This window comes from Erythrolamprus reginae, chromosome 5 (assembly GCF_031021105.1).
Source record: "Erythrolamprus reginae isolate rEryReg1 chromosome 5, rEryReg1.hap1, whole genome shotgun sequence".
NCBI lineage: Eukaryota > Metazoa > Chordata > Lepidosauria > Squamata > Dipsadidae > Erythrolamprus > Erythrolamprus reginae.
The window spans coordinates 6,381,341-6,408,265 of record NC_091954.1 but is presented as its reverse complement, the minus strand read 5'-3'; the positions used below and the strand labels follow the sequence as shown (position 1 = coordinate 6,408,265).

The following is a 26,925-nucleotide window of genomic DNA, read 5'->3' as shown; positions in this document are numbered from 1 at the left end:
CGGTTGAAAAACACTGCTCTAGATTATTCATTGCTATTTTTCTAAATACAGTGTTCCCTCGATTTTCATGGGGGATGCATTCCGAGACCGCCTGCGAAAGTCAAATTTCTGCAAAGTAGAGATGCAGAAGTAAATACACCTTTTTTGGCTATGGACACAGTATCGCAAGCCAGTGGTATATTCGCGAAGTTCGAACCCACGAAAATCGAGGGAACACTGTATGGTATACTTAAGCAAAGCGCAACCACATCGCTTGTACATGGTAATTCAGAGTTTGGCGTCGAACAGAAGACTCGAGTCCAGTACATTAACCCCCAAACTGTTATTTCTGACCTTATGAAACAAGACGTTGGCTAACCGTTAAACTGAAATATTTCACCAGTTTGAAAACAAACAACACTGCAGAGCCAGCCTGAGCGGTTCAAAGCCTTCCCTCGGGCTGAATTTGAATTTGTAATGGCTTGGCGCAATTAGCATTATTTGTGGTTTGCTCTCATGTTCACCTTTCAAAGGAGGGCCTCCTTTGGCCAACCCGGTGGTTTTTGACGATGGAATCACATATAAAAATATCTGAAACTGGGAAGCACAGAAGGTGATCGAGAGAAACAAATGCAGGAGGCTCTCTGAAGTTTTATCTCTTCTAGCAGGACTTGTCTTATGTAACAAAAAGGCTATTTGTCAGTTATCAACAGAATGTTTTGTTTTGAAATTTTAATCAGGCTATACACCTGTATTTATATTTATATAAATATAAATATGTATGTGTGTTTGTGTTTGTGTGTGTGTGTGTGTGTGTGTATATAGATCTCTCTGTGTGTGTTTGTGTGTGTCACATGTTTTTGCTGAATTTGAAAATTAAGGGAGAGTAGGATAGATCTATTTCGGCCTTGTTCTGGCCTCATCAGCTAGCAGTACCCTCTCACTGGGATTTGAACCTGCAGCCTTTGCCTTGTAAGCCAGAGAATTATATATATATATATATATATATATATATATATATATATATATATATATATATATATACATATACATATACATATACACACACATTTTCGTAGATTTTCACGGGTATATGTATGTAGATTGTTCTGAGTTCGGGTTTTGCCCCGTGTAATATTTTGAGTGTCTATGCGACGTTTCGGTGAAATCACATTCACCATCATCAGGCTGCAGTTATAAGCTTCGTGCTGCTGTAAATATAGTTTTTTATTTACTATATTTACAGCAGCACGAAGCTTATAACTTCAGCCTGATGATGGTGAATGTGATTTCACCGAAACGTCGCATAGACACTCAAAATATTACATGGGGCAAAACCCGAACTCAGAACAATCTACATATACATATATATATACACACTGCTCAAAAAAAAATAAAGGGAACACTTAAACAACACAATATTACTCCAAGTAAATCAAACTTGTGTGAAATCCAACTGTCCACTTAGGAAGCAACACTGATTGACAATATATTTCATATGCTGTCACGCACATTCAACTTTGTACAGAACAAAGTATTCAATGAGAATATTTCATTCATTCAGATCTAAGATGTGTTCTTTGAGTGTTCCCTTTATTTATTTTTTTGAGCAGTATATATATGTATGCATGCTCTTTTTTGCCTCTAGGCCCAACCCAGGGCCATTTCAAGGCAGTTAATTTATTCATAGCCAACAAACTATGTTCTGTATGTATCACATGTTTTTGCTGATTTTTTTTTAATTAAGGGAGACTAGGATAGCGCTTGTTCTAGGGCTGGTTCTATAAATACTGGTGGCTGGGTGTGGTTTGATGGCTCAGCAATTGCCTGCTGTGTAGAAACTTCCTGGTGAGTCAGTGGGGTAACACCTGGGGTCCTTGATTTAACTGAGGTATGCTGATTAGGTAATGATTGTGGATTAGGGGTGATATCCTGACTAGTTGGAGCTTGCAGGCTACTTGGTTGTTTTGCAATGTGTATTCTGAGTCTGGTTTCAGTTTCTATGGCTGGGATACGTTTGTTAATGAGGGCTGGTTTCCAGATGTCTGGTAGGTGGGAGGTATCATCCCGCTTGTTCATATTTTGGGGATGTTTTTCTATCTCGATGGCTTCCATGATTATTCTTTTGCTGTAGTGTTCTGTTTTGGAAATTAATTTAGTACTGTCAAAATCAATTTCATGTCCTGTAGTTTTGAAGCGTTGGAAAAGGGAGGAGGTTTTTTTCTTTCTTTCTTAATGCATTCTTATGTTCTGCAACAAATCTAATATTAAAAAACATCTTAAAAAACCCATCATTTAAAAACCATGCAACACATGCATACCATACATAAAACTATAAAAGCCTGGGGGAGATGTCTCCCCTCCTTTCCCCCTTTAAAGACAATGTTACAACAATGCCTTGCTCCTTAATAATAATGGGGAATTAATTCTAACCGTTGCTTTTAAAAATGATCTTTGAGTATTCCATGACTGCTGTAAAGCCTAGAATCTCTCTCTCTGTGTGTGTGTGTGTGTGTGTGTGTGTTTGTGTGTGTGTGCATTCTGCTGTTGTCCATAGCGATTTCCCACATTTGTCAAAGCAATGGTTAAAACAAGGGCGCGCCCAGGCAAGAGACACAGGGCAGCCATTCATTTCTGCGTGTCAGAAATACGCTTTGTCAGGCTAACGGTCAAGGGGCTTGAAACCAGAGGGGAGAAGAAGGAAAAGACAAAAGGAAAAAAAAAGAAATTGCCGAAGGAATTCAGACTTTGAATCCTGGAAAAGGGCTCCAAAGTGGGGCAGGAGTAGAGAGGAACCCTTCGGTGGAAGGCTTTCGAGATGGCCACACTTGATGTAGGACTGAATTGAAAGTCACAGGCAACAAATCTATTCCTATAAACAGCGTCTCCATCAGCCCCGGCAGAAGGAGTCTGTTTTAGCTTAAGGAAAGGGAGGAACATGTTGCTTTCAAAGTGAATTCTTAGGTGTCACATCCCATAACTTACGGCCGAAGATTACAAAGCTACTGATATCACATATTAGTTTGATGGACAGACTTGTACTTCCAAACGCTTCCTGCTTTCCCCAGTGACGCACACTAACTTAGTGTGCTGTGACAGCTGTTGTGATTTACCGTCAGCTGAGGAGGAGGAGGAGAGAGCCTGGGCCGTTCACATGAACACCGAGGCCAACACTGGCCCAAAGCCTAGTTTATAAAGCTGCCCCATAACTCACCGCAAATGTGTCACCATTAAAAGGAGGAAAAAAGGCTTGGGGGATAATAAATAGCCTTTAATTTATTAGCTAACAACAAAGAGATCAGAGCCAGTTGCGATGTGATTGTTTGACATAATATTGTCAAGGCAAAAAGGGCTACGTTGACCAAAGATGTATATTACACGTTGGAACAGATGCATCAACTTTTGGCTTGTCACAAGCAGGGCTAAACAAAACGCCAAAGAGAAGAGAAACCTGGCAAACTCCACAAGCATTTATCTCGGGGAGAGACGTACTGGAGAGCGAGTGAAATAAGACTTGGTTCTTTCAAGCTTGGTCAAGGGCCAAGTTCTAACTATTATAAATTAAAATGTTTTTTTCTTCTTTCTTTCTGGGGTATAGCGGATAGCAAGGAAGTACAGAGAGCCCAACTGTTTTTTGGGGGGAGCGGGAAGGGGAGGAATGCTAATGGTCCCAGTGTCTGATTTTTACAAGCTTGATTTTCGTAAACAGAAATTAAGCAGCAAAGCTAGAAGTTCTTTCTGGGATGGATCCAACCAAGTCTTTTAGATGTCCTGCCTTCTTTCTTTTGAGTTCCCGGGAGAGCGAGCTGTTAAATATATATCACGCAGTCATCAATAAACCCAGTTCAGGGTTCATCTGTTTTTAATCTGATTTCCAAACGGCGTAGAGTTTATTTTGAGAAAAACAGCATGGGCTATTTTTAGACCAGTGTTGATCATGCTGGATCAATGGTTCCCAATGCATTTTATTTTATTTTTTTGGTTACATGCTGAAGAATTCCTGCCTTGGGATAAGAGAGAATGGAAAAAGCTGCATTCCAGCATGTTTATTTTTTTTTACTATAAACATGGGCCCAACTCATCCCCTCCCCTGTTGTTCCACTGTCACACACTGAAACACAACATTTTACATGCCATAAGCCTTATGCTTCCCCACGACAAAATGTAATCCACGCATGTTGTCATGTGTATATATATGATTAACTTATTGTGGCGGCCTGAAGTTTCTTTGTGAGCCCCAAAGATGCTCTCTCCAACCTTGACCACTTTAAGACTTGTGTACTTCAAAAATGAAATTCATTGGTGAAAAAAAGAGAGGTACTACCTTTAGGCAACAAAAACAAAACACACAGGTACAGTGTATGGGGTAAATTGCTCAACACTAGTAACTGTGAGAGGGATTTTGGAGTCCTAGTGGACAACCATTTAAATATGAGCCTGTTTTTGGCAGTAAGCTGCCAAAAAAGCCAACACAGTTCTAGGCTGCATTAACAGAGGGAGAGAATCAAGATCATGTGAAGCAGGGGTCCCCAAACATTTTACACAGGGGGCCAGTTCACTGTCCCTCGGACTGTTGGAGGGCCGGACTATAAAAAAAAACTATGAACAAATCCCTATGCACACTGCACATACCTTGTTTTAAAGTAAAAAACAAAATGGGATCTTACTATTTAGAGGGGGGAGAAGATCTGAAATTCATATATGTTAATGTTTTGTTTTTAATTTTCTTTTGTTAACATATTGCGGCGCAGGCGGAGTAACAGTCGGACAACAGTAATGGGTATAAATAGGGTCACTTTTATTAACTCAACTTAATTAACTTAATTAACCAAATAAGCCCACGTGACCTGCAGTGGTGCATAAACTCAAATGGGGGCGGAGTTAACTTCAACACAAACTCAACTGAGCAACACTGGGCGAAAGCTCCATGCCTGGGTGCAGGGTCATGGTAAAATTACACCTGCGCCCTGCCCCTGGCTACGCCCCCTTGGCGTGTGGGATGGCTCGCCACTGGTCACTGATAATATCCATGCAGCAAGCCACAGGAGAAACCCCCCTCAACGAACCCAGGCCGGTCGAGCCCTGTGATCCGAGAGGAAGATCCCCCCTTCACCTCAGTAGAGGTGCCCCTAAAGGAGATCACCGTTGCTGCTTACGCCCATTTCCGCCCCCTATCGGCCAACCCCCCCCCCAGTGACCTTGAGGGGGGGGGGGGGCACTAGTCGGTGAGACCACCCCCTAACCACAACTCCAACGTACAGAGTAGAGCAGGCGAAAAAACAACCAGAGCTGGGCCAATTTGCTGTGGTTGCAAAAAATTCCTGCTCGGCCCCACCGTGGGCGACCCATCATATGTACCCTGTAGCAGAGGGAGGGTGGGCGGGTGTCTCCAAACTGCCGGGCGAGGGTAACTGCGCCACGAGGCAGCCCCTTTTATAGGGCTGCCTCACCCTCGCCCAGCCAATGGGTGGCCCGCGCCACCAAACTTCGTCACTGCGGCCCCCTGGGATGACGAGGGGCCGCAGGCTCCGCCCCCAACATGGCGGCCTCCTTCCCCGGTCCCACGCCGCAACCCCGCGCCGGCTGGTAAGTCGCCGGCGGCATTGCGGCGCAGGCAGAGTAACAGTCGGACAACAGTAATGGGTATAAATAGGGTCACTTTTATTAACTCAACTTAATTAACTTAATTAACCAAATAAGCCCACGTGACCTGCAGTGGTGCATAAACTCAAATGGGGGCGGAGTTAACTTCAACACAAACTCAACTGAGCAACACTGGGCGAAAGCTCCATGCCTGGGTGCAGGGTCATGGTAAAATTACACCTGCGCCCTGCCCCTGGCTACGCCCCCTTGGCGTGTGGGATGGCTCGCCACTGGTCACTGATAATATCCATGCAGCAAGCCACAGGAGAAACCCCCCTCAACGAACCCAGGCCGGTCGAGCCCTGTGATCCGAGAGGAAGATCCCCCCTTCACCTCAGTAGAGGTGCCCCTAAAGGAGATCACCGTTGCTGCTTACGCCCATTTCCGCCCCCTATCGGCCACAGCAGGGGGTGAAATTTTAATTTATTCCCCCTGCTCCCCCCCCCTGCACATGAATGTGCAGGCACCTCTGCAGGTCCGCTAGAAATTTGTCATTACCCCTTTCTGACAGATGAACTCCGTCCTGCCTGTATAAGTCCCTGAGGGATGCCCTAATGTCGGGGTGGTCTATCACCCCACCCCCTTCCCGGAGTAACCATTTCCTGACTGCTCGATTGACCCTCTTCCTAGCCCCGTCGACAGCCCTGGGATTTCTAGCATGTCTCCAAACCCTACGGGGCAAAATGTTGGACCAGAGGATGCGGGTGTCCGGCCACCGCTTCCAAATAACCTGCAATCCATCCCAAATATGCCACAGCAAGTCAACGCCCGTAATAGCTCCCAGGTCATTGCCTCCCACATGCAAGACCAACCATCCCGGCACCCCCTGCACCTTCCCACTATTGAACAGCAAGGGAAGTAACTCCAACCAACGTAGGCCTCTACGACCCAGCCACTGCACCCTAACATGCCGGTCCAGCTGCAACTGCGTGCCTGGCGTTGTCTCCTGGGCCCGCCGCTCGGCCCAGTATACCATGCTGTGGCCACAGATCAGGACTCTACAGGCCCCTTGCACGTCATCTAAAAAAGGGGGGGGGGAGAGACAAAACAAAGTAGCATTAGAATCGGCCACCTGGGCCGCGCCCTGTCCCGCCCCTACTCACCTAAGGACGGATGTAGGCCCGGAAAGCCGTAGAACGCCAACGGCCCACCGCGCGTATGTCTGGCGTGCTGAAACCAACTGCGGCTGCAAAAGAGGCTGCGCCAATCCTGAAAGAATGCGTCCCGTAACGCCTGGGGTCCAGGCCCATCTGGGCCAGGGCCTTGGTTGCCACAGCCCAGAACTGGTACCTAGTGAGAGGGTCCCCGGAAGCGTGGCAGAAAAGCGGGCCGGGGTAGCTTCCCCGGATGCCCCAATATGATGATATTGCCCCCACCGGGCACACCTTCCTCTGGCTGGTCTTGGAAAGCTGGACCGTCACGCCCCGGCCCCTCTGATCTGTTTTGGAGCAGCGCAGACGAAGGAAGACTGAGCCCCGCCGGAATCGAATGTCCCTAGCTGTAAAGGCGCGGCCAGAGTGATCGAACTTGGATGCCGCCAAGACCTCGCTTATCCGAAACGCACCAAAAAACAACGTAACCGCAACCGCGCGGTAAAGGGCTGCCTCATACTGGGAGCGACACAGCTTGTCCCACAAATCACCCAAAACCCGTAAATGGGCCAACTTGAGGGGGCGTCTCCTATCACCCCGGGGCGGGCCCCTCTCCCTGACCCACCCCTCCAGTACCTTTTTAATCCTGAAGTCGCCTGTGTTATCCAAGAAACCCCTGGACTTGGCTATGAAAGCCAGGCCGGCCAGTTTGCCTCGAATTGTGCGGGCTGACAACCCCCGGCGTTTACTAAGGGAACAGAACTCCAACAAGTGCTCCACCGGGGCCGGCCAAAGCTGGTCGTACCGCTTATCGTGACGAAAAACCCAAAATTCCCTACCTGCCCGCTGGTAGGACCTCCTGGTGCTTGCTGCTATGGACAGGTCGATTGCCCTGTTCACGTCGGCCCTCCAATCTGCCACAGGAGCGGGGGGGGTGCCTCCGGTTGTTCCGCGGCCTGTGGGGCAAGCAGCCGGAACCTAGCCAACTGCCCCCTGGACAAAGCGTCTGCTACCCCATTCCTGATCCCCGGGACATGGTGTGCCCGGAAAAGCATGTTCCGGGCCAAGCACCTAACCACCATGTGGCGCACCAAACCCATCACTCTCTCGTTCTTGGAAGAAAGTGTGTTGACAACATGTACAACCGCCATGTTGTCGCACCAAAAATGTATTGTCCTATCGGTGAAGCTAGGGGACCATAGCTCGATAGCCACGACAATTGGAAACAGCTCCAAGAACGTCAAGTCTCTGCACACTGCGGTGCCCTGCCACTCTTGAGGCCAGTCTGCCCTGAACCACCTATCCTTCCAAACCACCCCAAAACCAACTGCTCCGGCTGCATCGGATTTCACTTGGAAGTCGCCTTTCAACAGCATGTCCTGTCTCCAGAAGGAGACCCCATTATACCTCTGCAAAAATTCCTGCCACACCCCCAGGTCCTTCCTCACGCTAGCTGTCAAGCGGATTCTATGGTGAGGTTTGGAGAGGCCGGCCGTTGCCTGGTACAGCCTAAACATAAACGCCCTACCTGGCGCTATTACCCTACAAGCGAAGTTCAACATACCCGCCAGTTCCTGTACCTGCCTAAGGGTCACCCTTCTGGCGGCCCTAATAAGCCCAACTGTGTCCCGCAGCTTCGCTAGTTTGTCCTCCGGAAGCCGGCAGGTCTGGGCAACCGAGTCCACCTCAATGCCCAGGAATGTAAGCCTAGTGGTGGGCCCCTCGGTCTTCTCCTGCGCCAGAGGCACACCGAGGTCCCCGCATAACCCCTGAAAACCTGCCATTCCCCGCTGGCATTCGTCGGAACCCGCCGGCCCCGCGAAAAGAAAATCGTCTAAGTAATGGACCACTGACCGAATCCCAGAACTCCTCACGTGGGCCCATTCTAGGAAGGAACTGAACTTCTCGAACAATGAACAAGAAACTGAACAACCCATCGGGAGGGCCCGATCAACAAAGAACCCTCCCTCAAACTGAAAACCTAAGAGGTCGAAATCCTCGGGGTGAATCGGCAAGAGCCGGAAGGCCGACTTGATATCGCACTTACCCATCAGGGCCCCCGGACCGCACTCTCGAACCACCGAGACCGCCGTATCAAAGGAGGTATAGCGCACCGAACACAGGTCATCAGGAATATGATCGTTAACTGAGTTGCCCGGAGGAAAAGACAGGTGGTGAATAAGCCGGAACTCCCCCGCCGCACGCTTGGGCACCACCCCCAGGGGGGATACTTGCAGAGAGGGCAGGGGCGGCTCCTTAAAGGGGCCCAGCACCCGGCCTTCCCGCACCTCCTTCATAATTTTATCCCGAACCACCTGTTCCATTCCGGAAACTGACCTAAGGTTCTTAGCCCGGCAAGCAATCCTGGGCCCCCTGTACGGAATTCTAAATCCCTCCGAAAAACCAGTAACCAAGAACTCGGCCTCTTTCTTAGGGCGAAAACCCCCAAGCCTGTCTTTCAACCTATCCAATTTAATGGGGGTTGGCCCCTTTGCCCTGAGCTCCAGGCACCTGGGCCTTAGCCAGGCCAACCGCTGGTTTGTTGCCGCCTCCCCCCCTGCCCCTATAGCAGGCTGATATCGGGTGTCTGCCATTACACAACGAGCAGGCATGGCGAAAGCGACAAGCTGGCCTGGCACAGGCTCCTCTGGCGCCGTACTCGTAACAGTACGGCTGGATCCGAAAGGGCGAACTCGCCGCACCCCGCTGCGCCGAGCCCTGGGTCCCCGAGGCCGCCCCCAGGCGGGGGAGGGTAGCCTCTTTTCCCTGGGTCAACAGCAGGTGGCCTGTAGGCGTCCGCCCGCTAGCCGGGGTGGCGGGTTGCTGCGTGGCTTGAAGCCACAAATCGTTGTGCCACATGTCCCACGGCCAGTGCCTATTGTGTGCGGCAAACCTCCTAAAATCCTCATCGTATTGCTTCCACGCCTCCCCACCAAACTCCTGGTAAGCCCGTAATATCATATTCATATATAGAATGAGCTCATGGGTCTTGTGAACATCGTCTTCGACAACCACTGAATGATACGCCAGAAAGGCGTATGCCCATGACAAAATTCCTTTATCCATCTTGACGTCCTTTGACTCCACAGCCCCCTTCTTACCTTCCGTGTCCTTGTCCTTCTTAGATTTTTTTGGCAACAAAATCTTAAATATATCGACATAGGCCCCGCGCCAAATCTTTCGCTTAAGGGCCTGTGACATGTGCATGCTGAGCGGAGTGTCAGGGAGGCCAGGGGCAAAAGGGTTGTCGCTGTCGACAGTGGAGGTATCAGTGGACTCTGTGGTCGTGGAGTCAGAACTATCCCTTGAGGGGTCCCTCCTTTTCCTGCCCTTCTTTGTCCTCCCGTGTTGGCGGCCCCTCCCCCATACCTGGGCCGCCGTGCGCGAACGCCACGTGCTATGTGATTTATGTGACTTGCGTTTTACCGCCCGTACCCTGCCTCGTGGTCCCCGAGGCCGGGACCAACGATGCTCGGGCACCGGGCACTCACCCCAATGTGAAGAGTCGTCATCAGCCTCCTCCGAGGCAGAAGCGGCCCTGCTTCCACGACTCCTCTTGCGTCTTTTCTTGGCGCGCCGGTCGGAGCGCACCCTCTGAGACCTTTCTTCAGATTCTGATGAGCTTCGGGTTCCCTCCGCGCTCGTGGCACCCCCGGCGTCCCCGTGCCGGGATCGGCCCCTCTTCCTTGGCCCTTCATCCAATTTTTCAAGTAAAGCAGAAAGAAGGTGTGAAGGTACAGAGACTGACTCCTCCCCTGTACCCTCATTCGCAACTGCCCGAGCCATGGGGGACCCCTCATCAGACCCACTCATTTCAAATGGGCTGGGTCCCCCCTCCCCAGGATCAGTAAACTCCCTCCTGTTGCCACGTGGCCCTCTGGATGGGGCCCTCCCCTGGCGGCGGCCTGCTGCCCTAGGGGTCACCCCCTGGCGCCTTGGGGCCCGCCCCCTGGTGACCCCCTCCCCCCTGGAGCTGCCCTCCCCGCTTAGCCTGCTGTCCTGCTCAGCCACAGGGGCCTCCCCCCAAGCCCTCTTGGGGGCCCTTCTCCTCCCCGTACGGCGGGGCTCAATGGGGGGGTTGCCCTGAGCGCCGGCTTGCCCCCCCGCTGCCCGCCGCCGGGTCCCAGCTCTCGCCCTGCTGCCCCTCGCCATTATTTCACCCCCCTCCAAACCAGAGGAGGCCCGACAAACAGCCGATGCCTCTGTCGCTGTCGGCCCGGGCCTCCTAACGCCGCCCACGCGACCGCTTAGGCCTCCGGGCCTTGCCGCGCTCTCTCCGCCGGGCGCCGCCGGCCTCCGCCTCCGAATTGCTGCCTCGGCGATCGCGTCGGCCTCAGAGGCTTGTCGGGCTCCCTTCGCCAGCTGGCTGTCGGCCCGAGCCTCCGTTCGCCGCCCACGCGCTTCGCCGATTTCGGGCCTTCCGCTGCAGTCCGGGAGCAGCAGGGCTGTCTCCAAACTGCCGGGCGAGGGTAACTGCGCCACGAGGCAGCCCCTTTTATAGGGCTGCCTCACCCTCGCCCAGCCAATGGGTGGCCCGCGCCACCAAACTTCGTCACTGCGGCCCCCTGGGATGACGAGGGGCCGCAGGCTCCGCCCCCAACATGGCGGCCTCCTTCCCCGGTCCCACGCCGCAACTCCGCGCCGGCTGGTAAGTCGCCGGCGGCATTATTGGCTATACAAGGTTTTCTTGGCTTATGTATAAAGAAAGAAGGAAGCACTTTGGCATAATGGTCAATAAGTTAGACATATAATTGGTGTTGCACTTTTTGAAGGAACATTAAGGAGGGAATTTAATTAAAAGAAAATGAATGTAACTGGATGACAAAATTAGAAAAAAAACCTTTTGCAACTTTTTGAATGATTGATATTAGTTACTAACAAAATACCGCATTTTCTTCATGGAAAATTAGATGGTACACTGTGTTGTTTGAATGTATGTTGAGAGAAAAATTTAAAAAAATTAACCCCCCTCCCAAAACAGTCCTTCCTTCCTTTGTCCCTCCATTCATTTCATTCTTCCTTCCTTCCTTTCTTCCTTGTTCCTCCATTTCTCCTTCCTTCCTTCTTTCCTTCCTTCCCTCCTTCATTCCTCTCCACTTCTCCTTCCCTCCCTCTCTTTCCCTTTTCTTTCTTTCTCTCTCTCTTTTCCCTGTGCTCTTATCACTCACTGGCGGGCCGGATAAATTGCCTCAGTGGGCCGCATGTGGCCCGCGGGCCGTAGTTTGGGGACCGCTGATGTGAAGTGTTAATACCACATTATAAGGCCTTGGTAAGGCCACACTTGGAATTCTGCATTCAGTTTTGGTCATCACGATGCAAAAAAGGATGTTGAGACTCTAGAAAGAGTGCAGAGAAGAGCAACAAAGAGGACTGGAGGCTAAAACATATGAAAAACAGTTGCAGGAACTGGGCATGGCTAGTTTAGTGGAAAAAAGGACCAGGGGAGACATGATAGCAGCCTTCAAATATCTCAGGGGTTGCCACAAAGAAGAGGGAGTCAACCTATTCTCCAAAGCACCTGAAGGTAGAACAAGAAGCAATGGGTGGAAAGTAAACAAGGAGAGAAGCAACTTAGAACTAAGGAGAAATTTCCTGACAGTCAGGACAATTAATCAGTGGAACAGCTTGCCTCCAGAAGTTGTGAATGCTCCAACACTGGAAGTTTTAAAGAAGATGTTGGATAACTATCTGTCTGAAGTAATGTAGGGTTTCCTGTCTAAGCAGGGGGTTGGACTAGAAGACCTCCAAGGTCCCTTCCAACTCTGTTATTATTATAACTCCCAGAAGTTAAAGTCCACTAGTCTTAAAATTGCCAAGGTTGGAGACCCCTTCCCTAAAAGGAGTCATTTCTACTTGCACTGTTCACCCATTTTGAGACTGTCAGAAATCACTACCGCTAAATCCTTCTCTTTTGAAGTTTTTGCTAACACAGAACTGCCAATACAATACTCAGATTGAGGATTCCTTTTCCCCAAGTGCATTATTTTATATCCGGAAGCATTAAACTGCAGTTTCCATTGCTTTGACCATTTTCTAGTAAAGCTAAATCATTTACCATATTACAGACCCCTCCAGGAATATCAACCCTATTGCACACTTCAGAGACATTGGCAAATAGACAAACCTTCCCTACCAAACCTTCCCCTATGTCACTCACAAACATATTAAAAAGAATAGGACCCAGAACAGACCCTTGTGGCACACCGCTTGTAACCAGTCTCTACTCAGAATCCTCGCCATTAGTTTTTAATTAATCATTATTATTATTTTTTTAAAGATGGCACTGTGCAATAAACCGGTAAAGATAGCCCGGGAGCCATCATGCTCACATTGTACAATCTGTGGGTCGCTACCAGAATGGAGCTCCAGAGCTTACTGGTAGGAACCCACCACTGGCACCGCCATCTTGTTTTTGTCTTCTGCACACATGCAGAAGCTGGGGTTTTTTGCTTCTGGGCATGAACAGAAGCTGGGTTTTTAGCACTGTGCCTGCGCGGCCTGTGAGGAAGCGAAAGACCTTGTTTTATAATTTTTGAGAAACTCTCAACCTCAAGCTGCCAGAAAACGTGAGGCGAGCGAAATGGAATATGCCACTTGGAGTCTACGTTTCTTCCCTCTCGCCTGTTGTGCTTTTACGTCCAGAGGAGCGAAATGATTTCTCCACCAAGCCACATGGCTTTCTGTTTTGGAAACTGAAAAGAATGCCTCGTCCCATTGGTGAGGCACAGAAATTTTCAGTTCAAAGAAAGAGGAGACTACAATTGTCCAAAAGAGGAAAAATCAACTCTTTGGCTCAGGCTGAAGGAGTCGTTTTGATGCCATTTGGATTATTCGTGATGTAAAACTTCAGGTGGTTTTTTTTTTCCCCTGATCTTTTTCCAGAAGAACATAACCATCAGCCCTGAATAATAATATTCTCAACTTCTGAATACTTCTACAGATGATTTGATCTGCGGGGTCCTTGGGTCAGGTTGGTGTTTTGTTTTGTTTCTCCCAGATGTTTCATTACCAAACTATATAACAGTGATGGTGAAACAATCTGAGACTAGTTCAGAAGCAACGTGAGAAAATATTATTTGACTGAAAGAGTTGTTGATGCTTGGAACAAACTTCCAGCAGGCGTGGTTGGTAAATCCACAGTCACTGAATTGAAACATGCCTGGGATAAACATATATCCATCCTAAGATAAAATACAGGAAATAGTATAAGGGCAGACTAGATGGACCATGAGGTCTTTTTCTGCCGTCAGTCTTCTATGTTTCAATGCACATGGCGGGCAGCTGGTTTTTGCCATTTTATTTGTTTGTTTGTTTGTTTGTCCAATACACAATACATATTGAAGAGAATAGACATGAAGTATTATATATAAAGAAAAGATATAAAAATAGAGGAGAAGATATATGAAAGGAAAAAAAATAAATATGATATATGAGATAAAGGAAAGACAATTGGACAGGGGACGAAAGGCACACTAGTGCACTTATGTACGCCCCTTACTGACCTCTTAGGAACCTGGAGAGGTCAATCGTGGATAGTCCATTCTTTTCAGCCATTTTCTCTCTCTCCCAGGGGAGGGTAAAAAAAGGCCCAGCAGGCAAAGCAGAAGTTCAGAAACAAACTTCTGGTTTGCCCGGTGAGCTATTTTTCGCCATCCCCAGGCTTCCAATCCTGGGGAAGGCGGAAAACTGACCAATGGGCCAACCGGAAGCTCGTTTTTGAACTTTCAGTTGGACTGTTTTTTGCTTCCGGCGGTTTTCCTGAATTTTGGGGAGAGCGAAAAACAACCCAACGAGCCTATGGGGGGAGGGGGAGTAACATAAAGAGTTTCTGCATGAGTGACGTCAAGTTGGCCACCTTTGAACCAGTCACATGATCTTTAAGTCACCTCCGGTCACATGGGGGTGTTTGCCCAGGTTCGCCTGGTGCACCAGTTGCAGCCCTATTTGGACCGGGACTCACTGCTCACAGTCACTCATGCCCTCATCACCTCGAGGCTCGACTACTGTAACGCTTTCTACATGGGGCTACCTTTGAAAAGTGTTCGGAAACTTCAGATCGTGCAGAATGCAGCTGCGAGAGCAATCATGGGCTTCTCTAAATATGCCCATGTCACACCAACACTCCACAGTCTGCATTGGTTGCCGATCAGTTTCCGGTCACAATTCAAAGTGTTGCTTATGACCTATAAAGCCCTTCATGGCATCGGGCCAGAGTATCTCCGGGACCGCATTCTGCCGCACGAATCCCAGCGACCGATTAGGTCCCACCGAGTTGGCCTTCTTCGGGTCCCGTCAACTAAACAATGCCGTTTGGCGGGACCCAGGGGAAGAACCTTCTCTGTGGCGGCCCCGACCCTCTGGAACCAGCTCCCCCCAGAGATTAGAACTGCCCCCACCCTCCTCGCCTTTCGTAAACTCCTTAAAACCCACCTTTGCCGTCAGGCATGGGGGAATTGAAACATCTCCCCTGGGCCTATACAGTTATGTATAGTATGTTTGTGTGTATGTTTGCTTTTAATAATGGGGCTTTTAGTGTTTCTTTTAAATTATTAGATTTGTTATATATTGTTTATTATTGCTGTGAGCTGCCCCGAGTCTACGGAGAGGGGCGGCATACAAATCCAATGAATGAATGAATGAATGAATGAATGAATGAATGAATGAATAAATGATCGTCAAACCACTCCTACCTGGTCACATGGTCAGCAAGCCATACCCACAAAATAAGCCATGCCCACAGTGTGGTAGTAAAATTTTTCGCAGCCCTTCACTGCTTCACAACAACTCTGTATGATAGGTTGGGCTAGGAGACAGTGATAGGCCCAAAATCTCCCCACTGGCTTTCATGGCTAAAGCAGGACTTGAACTCATAGCCTCCTGCTTTCCAGCCTCGTACCTTAACCACTAGATCAAACTGGCTCCCTTTAATATTTTATTTTTTATTAGTATTCAAAATGAAAGACAAAACAAAACGAACAAACATTAAATTGACAAGACACTACATTTAACACGAAAAGGAGCTACAATTGCTCCGCTCAGCATAGAAGGCTTCTTAATACAGAAAGAGAAAACTAATTACAGTTTAGATCAATACAGAAAAGCAAACACATCAATAAAATATCTCTATATAATATATGCTATCATAAAAATTTTAACTTTTCAATACTTCCACCAATTATATAATTGTGGTTTAAACCAATTCAGAAAAATGAACTTATCTATAAAAAAAACTGGCTCCCTTATACAAGTTTACTAAATGTACAATCTAGAATTTATTCCCCAGTAAGTGAAGTCTTCCAATATGACGTTATGCATGTCTCCTGATATAATACATGCATATAGGATTGTGGTTTCAGTTTTTCTCCCCCCCTCAAAGAGAAAGAGAGAGAGAACTGCAAATTGCTGTTGTTATGTTACCTAAGGACACAGTTCTTTGTAATTGTTGCCTGAGAAGCAGGGGAAATTAAAAGTTAAAAAGCCATAATAAAATATTTGTTGGATCAAAGCGCCGTCATATAATCACACTATTTAAGAGCGACAGCCTAATCTGACTTTCCGCTTAACATTTCTAACAAGATTGGAAATCCAGAACTCCACAGTATGTGCAAAAATATTATTCTCTATTGTTATATTAAAATGGTCCACCTACAGATCTCGAGTGAATAAAACACATTTCATTCATTCAAAACAAATCCAAATAAAATCACAGGATTTGTTGTCGTTTCGCTTAAAAGTTTCTAACTCTCAGGAAGTTGAAGTCCACAAGTCTTAAAGTCGACAAGCTTGGGGACCCCTGTTTGAGACTTTCAAAGGGAGATTAGACTGCCATTTGTCCGAAATAGTGTAGGGACTCCTGCTTGAGTGGGGAGTTGGACAAGATGACCTACAAAAGGGGTAGGGGACGTTGGCTCTTCTATGACATGTGGACGTCAACTCCCAGAATTCCTGAGCTAGCATGATTGGCTCAGGAACTCTGGGAATTGAAGTCCACGAGTCATAGAAGAGCTTATCCCTGACCTACAATGTCCCTTCCAACTATGATAACAATCAAATCTAATCAAACTAAGTTAGAGATGGAATGTCATGGGGGGTTTATAGCTAAGAATCAAGGGTGACTTGATGGCACTTAATCAGGCAATCCTGAGAATTAGCTTGAGCATCTTATAAAACAAATACAGTGGTGCCTCTACCTAAGAATGCCTCTACTTACAAACCTTTCTAGATAAGAACTGGGTGTTCAAGACTTTTTTGCCTCTTCTCAAAAAGATTAAGATTAAAATTTATTAGATTTGTATGCCGCCCCTCTCCGAAGACATTTTCCACTTACAAACCCGACCCTCCGAAACTGTAACCAGAAAAGGCAGGGAGAAGCCTCCATGGGGCCTCCTAGGAATCTCCTGGGAGGAAACAGGGCCAGTAAAGATGCGGAGAAGCCTCTGTGGGGCCTCTCTAGGAATCTCCCAGTTGAAACAGGGCCAGAAAAGGCAGGGAGAAGCCTCTGTGGGGCCTCTCTAGGAATCTCCTGGGAGGAAACAGGGCCTCCACCCTCCCTGTGGTTTTCCCAATCGCACACATTATTTGCTATTACATTGATTCCTATGGGAAAAATAGCTTCTTCTTACAAATGTTTCTACTTAAGAACCTGATCACGGAATGAATTAAGTCCGTAAGTAGAGGTACCACTGTACATTCAACAAGTATATGACCTAGGAAGAATGGTCGTTATCCAATAGACTGAATCTACATTAACTGCTTTCATCCCACAGGCCCTTTTCTTTGTAACATTTTGTCTAGTAGGTTTTCCATCCATTATCCAATGGGAATACCAGGCTAAATGCTGAATTTCTGCACTAAAGCATGTGCTACATTGACAAATTATTACATAATCCACAGACGCGATATGCCTATGATTTGCGTTTACCCATCTTTGCAAATACATACATATTTATTTATTTATTTATTTATTTACTTATTTACTTACTTACTTACTTACTTACTTACTTACTTACTTACTTACTTATTTATTGGATTTGTATGCCGCCCCTCTCCGGAGACTCGGGGTGGCTAACAGCAACAATAAAGCAGTGTACAATAGTAGTCTGATGCTAGAAACAATTAAAAACCCATTAATATAAAAAACCAAACATACATACATACATACCATGCATAGAATTGTAAAGGCCTAGGGGGAAGAGGGTCTCAATTCCCCCATGCCTGACGGCAGAGGTGGGTTTTAAGCAGCTTACGAAAGGCAAGGAGGGTGGGGGCTATTCTAATCTTTGGGGGAGTTGGTTCCAGAGGGATGGGGCCACCACAGAGAAGGCTCTTCCCCTGGGTCCCGCCAAGCGACATTCTTTAGTTGACGGGACCCAGAGAAGATCCACTCTGTGGGACCTAACTGGTCGCTGGGATTCGTGCAGCAGAAGGCGGTCCCTGAGGTAATCTGGTCCGGTGCCATGAAGGGCTTTATAGGTCATAACCAACACTTTGAGTTGTGATCGGAAACTGCAACCAATGCAGACTGCGGAGTGTTGGAGTAACATGGGCATATTTGGGAAAGCCCATGATTGCTGCCGCAGCTGCATTCTGCACGATCTGAAGTTTCTGAACATTTTTCAAAGGTAGCCCCATGTAGAGAGCGTTACAGTAGTCGAGTTTCGAGGTGATGAGGGCATATGAACTAACATGAAGCAAGGGAGGAAAAAGAGAAGGAGAGTCCTTTAGATCAGGGGCTTGGCAACTTTAAGACTTGTTGACTTCAACTCCCAGAATTGCGTATTGGCTGAGGAACTCTGGGAGTTGAAGTCCACAAGTCTTAAAGTTGTCGAGGTTGGAGCCCCCTGCTTTAGATGGCAATGGTTTCCTGTCAGTAGCTACCCTGGGTAAATTTGAACCCTTGACCTAGAGGTGAGAATCCCCTTACTCCATTAGCCGTCCCCTGTATCCTGTTATCAAATGGCATGTGTGAGAGACATGGGCGGGCTCTCACTCTGGAAGAAGATTAAAATAAAAATTACGAAGTGTTTGGCCAATCCTATGAGGTCTCTTATCACGTAGGTCCCTCTAAGGTCAACAATAACCCAAAGTCAGTAATTGCACTTGGAGCTCTTATCAATTGCTCTCATGCTGGTCTTCCTTTGCATTCTTGAAAATGTCTAGGTGGATATGATTACAGAAGGTGAAACCAAACTGATGTTTCTCTTGAGTTCCCCACAATCTCCTTTTGTTCTAAGGATAATCACTTTCTAATGATACTTGCCTGTGATCACCATGAGTGGGAAGTGACCCGTTCCACTGGATGCTTAGCAGTTAAGTACATCGGGGCTTAGCCGTAATTGAAGTCAGTTTTAATGCACCATAGTGCTCAGCTTCTATAATGAAACATTTAGAATAGAATTGAATAGAATAGAGGTTTTTTTATTGGCCAAGTATGATGGGACACACAAGGAATTTGTCTTGGTGCATATGCTCTCAGCGTACATAAAAGAAAATTAGGTCTCTTTTAAACCTGACTCTAATTTAGAATAGAATAGAACAGAACAGAACAGAACAGAATAGAATAGAATAGAATTCTTTATTGGCCAAGTGTGATGGGACACACAAGGAATTTGTCTTTGGTGCATATGCTCTCAGTGTACATAAAAGCAAATTAAGTCTCTTTTAAATCTGACTCTAATTTAGAACAGAATAGAATAGAATAGAATTCTTTATTGGCCAAGTGTGATTGCACACACAAGGAATTTGTCTTTGGTGCATATGCTCTCAGTGTACATAAAAGCAAATTAAGTCTCTTTTAAATCTGACTCTAATTTAGAACAGAATAGTAGAATAGAATAGAATAGAATAGAATTCTTTATTGGCCATGTGTGATGGGGCACACAAGGAATTTGTCTTTGGTGCAGATGCTCTCAGTGTACATAAAAGCAAATTAGGTCTCTTTTAAATCTGACTCTAATTTAGAACAGAATAGAATAGAATAGAATTCTTTATTGGCCAAGTGTGATTGGACACACAAGGAATTTGTCTTTGGTGCAGATGCTCTCAGTGTACATAAAAGCAAATTAAGTCTCTTTTAAATCTGACTCTAATTTAGAACAGAACAGAGTAGAATAGAATAGAATAGAATTCTTTATTGGCCAAGTGTAATGGGACACACAAGGAATTTGTCTTTGGTGCAGATGCTCTCAGTGTACATAAAAGCAAATTAAGTCTCTTTTAAATCTGACTCTAATTTAGAACAGAATAGAATAGAATAGAATAGAATTCTTTATTGGCCAAGTGTGACGGGACACACAGGGAATTTGTCTTTGGTGCATATGCTCTCATTATACATGAAAGAAAAGATACATTTGTCAACAATCATGAGATACAACACTTAATGATTGTCATAGAGGTCAAATAAGCAATGGGGAAACAACCAATATTAATAAAAATATTAAGGATACAAGCAACAAGTTACAGTCATACAGTCCTAAGTGGGAGGAAATGGGTGATAGGAATGATGAGAAAAAAATAGTAGAAATAGAAGTGCAGACTTAGTAAAAAGTCTGACAGTGTTGAGGGAATTATTTGTTTAGCAGAGCGTTGGCATTCGGGAAAAAACTGCTCTTTTGTCTCGTTGTCTTGGTGTGCAGTGCTCTGTAGCGACGTTTTGAGGGTAGGAGTTGAAACAAGCTCAGGGAGGGCAAAAAACATGTCTACTTGGAGTTTGGGAAGGCTGGAAATGGCCCCGTTTCCAGCCTCCAGAGTCTGGGGAGGCCATTTTTACCCTCCTGGAGAATCTAGGAAAACCTCCGGAGCCCGTGAAGGGCAAAAATGCCTCCTCTACCTACCACTGTGGTGCAGGAATCCGGCTAAGCCACATCTACCATGTGGGAACTAGGCAGGGAACCCCTTGTTAATATTTTTGAAGCCCACCCCTGTGTGGTTTCATTCTACACCTGTATTTTTCTCTGTAATTTCTTACAAAGCTCCTTCCCGATCCCAGACGTCGGCCTATTGTCATCGGAACAAATATTATTTTGAGGAAATCGGTCAGTGGCTGCCTCCCATTCAGGTTCTCCCAGAGATTAACCTGTCTTTGAGTTTATGACAAAGTTAAAAATTATTCATTAAACTGACCGGCAGTATATCCAGTAACTGGAAAATTGCCTGGCGGTTCTATTTGGTTTGTAGATGTGATCATGAGTAAATTTTTAACTTAATTAATTGGCCATTCCTGTTGACAAGAAATTTATGTGGTAATAATTTGCTCGGAATAGATGCCGACTGTAGGAAATGAGATATCCATCATAAGCTTGTGTTCCACCAGCTGCACAGTGGCTATTATGGAAGTATTTCAGTCTGCAATGACCCCGGTGTTTGTGCAGTCAGGATTATATATACCCACGATCCATTGCCTGCCTGAAAGGCGCTGGTGGAGGTCTATGATAACAAAGACTTTGTGATTTATGGCTTGCTGTGAAAGCAAAGCTTGATGAGATTAAACAATTTCATAGCACAAGTGTTTCTTAAGACCTGATTTGTGGTTGCAAGCGGATGGTAAATCACATTTATATATCCAAAAGCCGGGCTCAGCAGAGAAGTGCAATTACAGTTTAAGACAGCTACTTTTTATTTAATTTTTATCCTGGTTTTGTCTCTTTTATAACCTCTTTGTCTGCAAACCGTTCACCTTCAGGAGTCCTTCCCACGAAAGGCGGAATTCACCAAGGCTCTTCGGCCTTATGGGCTCACTTAAGAATAATAATAATAATTAATACTTTATTAGATTTGTATGCCGCCCCTCTCCGAAAACTCGGGGCGGCTCACAACAATCACAAACAACATAAAAATCCAATATTTAAAACACATTTTTTTTAAAAAAAAACCTTATAATAAAATAATCACACAACCATACATCAACCAAGTAGAGCCTTCTCTGTGGCGGCCCCGACCCTCTGGAACCAACTCCCCCCAGAGATCAGAATTGCCCCCACCCTCCTTGCCTTTCGTAAGCTATTTAAAACCCACCTCTACCGCCAGGCATGGGGGAATTAAGACTTTTTCTCCCCCTAGGCCGTTACAACTGTATATATGGTATGCTTGTATGTATGTTTGGTTTTTATATATTAAGGGGTTTTAATTTGCTTTTAGTATTGGATTTTATTGTACATTGTTTATGATTGTTGTTAGCCGCCCCGAGTTTTCAGAGAGGGGCGGCATATAAATCCAGTAAAACTAAACTAAACTAAACTAAACTAGTTAGGGGAGGTGTCAATTTCCCCATGCCTGGCGGCACAAGTGAATTTTCAACAACTTACGAAAGGCGAGGAGGGCGGGGGCAGTTCTAATCTCCGGGGGGAGTTGATTCCAAAGGGCCGGGGCCGCCACAGAGAAGGCTCTTCCCCTGGGCCCCGCCAGACGACACTGATTAGTCGACAGGACCCGGAGAAGCCCATCTCTGTGGGATCTAATCGGCCGTTGGGATTTGTGCGGCAGAAGACGGTCCCGGAGTTACTTACCGAAGGCACTTGGCCATTTCCAAGTAGGGTGGGTTTTTTTGTTTTGTTAGATCCAGCTCTCTTTGCATTTCCTAGCTCAGGTTGGTGTCAAAAATATCAAAAGAGTGAAATGGGGTGATGGTCCCATTTGAAGCAATGGGGAGTCATCGGCAAGTCTTCTAGGTTGCAGTGATTAATATAGGAAGCCTGTATGAGCCGATGTGGCGCAGCGGGTAGAGTGCGGTACTGCAGGTAACTAAAGCTGACTGCAAGATCTGCAGGTCAGCAGTTCAAATCTCATCACCAGCTCAAGGTTGAATCAGCCTTCCATCCTTCCGAGGTGGGTAAAATGAGGACCTGGATTGTGGGGGCAATAGGCTGGCTCTGTTAAAAAGTATTAAACGAGTATTGTGGATTTTGTTTGTTGTGTGTGTATACGTTTGTTTGTTTGTTTGTTTCTTTGTTTTCTGTCGAATCCGGATGCAAGCTGAGAGGAAGAGAGCCTGTGGTCTAGAGCAGTGTTTCCCAACCTTGGCAACTTGAATATATGTGGACTTCAACTCCCAGAATTCCCCAGCCAGCAAATGCTCTCATCAGCTAGCTACACTCTAGCAAATGCTGGCTGGGGAATTCTGGGAGTTGAAGTCCACATATCTTCAAGTTGCCAAGGTTGGGAAACACTGGTCTAGAGGTTAAAATTACTGCCTTATTAGGCAGACTTTGCAGGTTCAAATCCCAGTAAGAGTGTAGCTAGCTGATGAGAGCAAAATAAACATGAAATAGACCTATTTCTTTTCATTATCCCTTCCCTTTTCATTATCAGCAAAAAATATGCTACACACACAAACACAAACACACACACACACATAGATGCATACATGTATATATGTATGTACACATACATATATACAGTGATCCCTCATTTTTCGCAGGGGATGCGTTCCAAGACCACCTGTGAAAAATGAATTTCCGTGAAGTAGAGGAAAAATATTTTTTTTATGTATTTAATGAGTATTTGGACTTTAAAAACCCACCCTTTGCATTAAACAGTCATCCTATAATGTTTCTCAGCTGGAACTACATGTGATATCCTACTAGTTTCTTTAATATAAAGTAGTATTGTAGAAGAATTTTATATATTTTTAATGGATTTAAAAATTTCAATGGATTTAATGGATTTAAACCTCCTTTGAAAACCCGTGAAGTAGCGAGGGATACATCTTCAACACTGATAATAAACCTTTATTACAGTCAAAGACCATCAATATAATAATAATAATTTTTTTAAAAACCAGAAAAAACCAGAAAAACAGAACATTCAAGAACCATTTCAGATTCTTAGAATCTAGACATTTTAGTATCTCTTTGATCCTAGTAGCAGATTCCTGGGTGATAAATGTAGTCCTTGACTTACAACAGTTTGTTGACCATCCAAAGTTGGTCGTCACCCAAGTCAACAAAGACATGCTAGGTGTTGAGGTTCTTGGACATCTGGAGACAAATGACTTACACGATATGACTTTTGGCTGAGCAACCAAAATGGACCCACTGTAAATATATAAGAGATGTCATAGTTCTTTCTGGACTTACTGGCAGAAGAGTATGAAAAAGATAAATGGACAAGATATATGTCTTCCTTCCTCCCTCCCTCCCTCCTTCCTTCCTTCCATCCTCCCTCCCTCCTTCCCTCCTTCTTTCCTTCCTTCCTTCCTTCCTTCCTTCTTTCTTTCTTTCTTTCTTTTCCCCTTCCTTCCTCCCTCCCTCCTCCCTTCCTTCCTTCCTCCTTCTTTCCTTCCTTCCTCCCTCCCTCTTTCTTTCCTTCCTTCCTTCCTTCCTTCCTTCCTTCCTTCCTTCTTTCTTTCTTTCTTTCTTTCTTTTCCCCTTCCTTCCTTCCTCCCTCTTTCTTTCCTTCCTTCCTTCCTCCCTCTTTCTTTCCTTCCTTCCTTCCTTCTTTCTTTCTTTTCCCCTTCCTTCCTTCCTTCCTTCCTTCCTTCTTTCTTTCTTTCTTTCTCTTTGTTTACGTTTCTTCTTTCTGTGCCATAAAACAGGAAATCCCTTCAAGGCCCACTTGTCCTTACCCCGTATTCCCCCGCGAGGCTTTGCACCAACATTTAATTTCAACCCCATCGCTAAAATAAGTTTTTACGCCCATTTTCAAAAATGCATGTTAATTCTGATGAGCTTTTCAAGCCAAGCATGAGGCTTTTTTGGGTGTGTGTGACATATTCCTCACCCCCACGCTGCAAATAAAGTTTACTTGCCATCGGTGAGGCCTCCTCTTGTGTGAAATTCGAGCATAACACCATTCTGTATTAGTGCTATCAAATTCTCACTCCTCCAGACTTCTCTTTCACTCAGGGCAGCTTTGTAAATAATGTGGAATACGAGCAGGGCTGTTTGACAAATTCTCACCCGACTGGGGTAACCGTTTCAGGGGAAGACAGAACTGTTAATCTAGTTTTCAACGGTGGGATTTGCCACCGACAATTGAGCAACTTTGTCAAGTAGTGGCAGTATCATTTGTGTTGACAGTCTAAGCCGCCATTTTGATCTGCCATTATGGTCCTGACTGAAGACTAATCCTAGGTGGCTTTTTTTTTTTTAATGAAAAAAAAAATACTCTGAGAAACTTCGGCACAGCTCTAACGTGATCCGACAACAAAGCCTCTATGGACCTGAGCATGATAGCTGAGCGGTTTTATTCCATTATTTCAACAACAAAAAATGGTTAGCTACCTTACACAGGTGTGAAATCCTCACTCCAAACTCCGTAGTTAATTTGAATTTAAATGTAGCTTTTGAAATCATAATTGAGGCAAAGTGGACTGAATAGACTCCCGGAGTAGTACGGGAAGCAAAATCTCTACCCATATTTTGTCTAGGTTGTAGGTATTGTTTATAAACAGTTGTTAAACATGCCCTGTTCTCTTGTACTTATTTGGTGTGGGGGGGGGGGGATATATGTTTCATTTTGTTCCAAATGAATAATTGTTCAGAATTAGGAGGAGAAAATAAGTATGAGAAAGCAACAGTTTAAAGGAGAAGGGCATTCATATTCTTTCCAATGTATTTGTTTGTTTGTTTGTTTGTTTATTCAACTTCTATGCCACTCGATCCCGAAGGCCTCAATGTATTAGAAGAAAACCTGCCCCCCAAAACTCACAAATCCTGAAATTTAGGAATTCTGTGTGTGTTTGTGTGGACCGATATTAATAGGATAGGGTAGGGGAGCGTAGTGTAGAGTAGGGTAAGGTGGGGTAGGGTAGGGTAGGATAGTGGAATGGAGTGAAGGGGAGTGTAGGGTAGGGTAGGGTAACGTAGGGTAGGGTAGGGTAGTGGAATGGAGTGTAGGGGAGCGTAGGGGAGGGTAATGTAGGGTAGGGTAGGGTAGGATAGTGGAATGGAGTGTAGGGGAGCGTAGGGTAGGGTTGGGTAGGATAGTGGAATGGAGTGTAGGGGAGTGTAGGGTAGGGTAACATAGGGTAGGGTAGGGTAGTGGAATGGAGTGTAGGGGAGTGTAGGGTAGGGTAGAGTAAGGTAGGGTAGGGTAGGTAGGATAGTGGAATGGAGTGTAGGGGAGTACAGGGTAGGGTAGGGTAAAATAGCGTAGGGTAGGATAAGATAGTGAAATGGATTGTAGGGGAGCATAGGGTAGGAAACAAATACTGTAAAACAATACAAATTGGAAAGATACAAGGAACATGGTTATAGTCATAAGTGGGGGGAGATAGGTACTGGGAAAGATGAGAATAATAATAGTAATACGGTCTTAGTAAATAATTTTTACTAAGATAGATGATAGACAGACAGACAAATAGTTGAGGCCTATCTGTATTCTATCAGAGAGGCTAAGAATGGGCGAGAAGATGGGGTAGAAAAATTGCCATTTTTTCCCTAGTGAAAATCTGAAAAATGAACAGTTAACCTAACAATTTATATTAGGTTACTTGTTCATTCCTCAGATTTTCACAATCTGCTCAGAATACATGAAATGATAGAGTTTTCCTTCTCTTCCCCTTCCCCCTTTTAAATATACCACTCTATTTTAGATTGTATTTCTTTCATGTAATTGGTTGGGCCATAATAGTCTTCATTCCAGCCAACCCTACTGAGGCTTCATAAAGTTTTAGACTAAATATAAATTAGCATACCTTTGCATTTTTGTACCGATTTATATACTGCTCAAAAAATAAAGGGAATGCTCAAAGAACACATCCTACATCCGAATGAATGAAATATTCTCATTGAATATTTTCTTCTGTGCAAAGTTGAATGTGCACAACAGCGTGTGCAATTGATTGTCAATCAGTGTTGCTTCCTAAGTGGACAGTTTGATTTCACAGAAGTGTGATTTACTTGGAGTTATATTGTGTTGTTTAAAGTGTTCCCTTTATTGTTTTGAGCAGCGTACATTTTGATATTACTCATGTCCATTGATGATTATCTGCCTTATTTATAGTATTTATATTATTTATTGTGAAATTATTTGTAATTTTATAGGGTTGTGTTTTTTTGCATTTTGATACCTGCGCTCTATAATTTTATTTTACTTGTTTTATGTCTGCCTTATTTTATTCTATCAATATGATTTTATTTTAACACAATTGGTAAGTTATTTTATACTGGTCTACGATTGAAATAAAATTGATCAATTGATATATAATTTAGAAATTATGGAAGCTATATTTAATTTTCTTTTTTAATTGCAGTGTCAGGCTAATTCTCATAAT

The 26,925-nt window shown here is 45.4% G+C and overlaps 1 protein-coding gene across 1 annotated transcript in view; it reads left to right on the top strand.

Moving 5' to 3' along the window:
• Positions 1 to 26,925, top strand: part of LRMDA (leucine rich melanocyte differentiation associated) — a 936,663-nt gene that overhangs the window by 723,625 nt on the left and 186,113 nt on the right. The window lies entirely within an intron of this gene.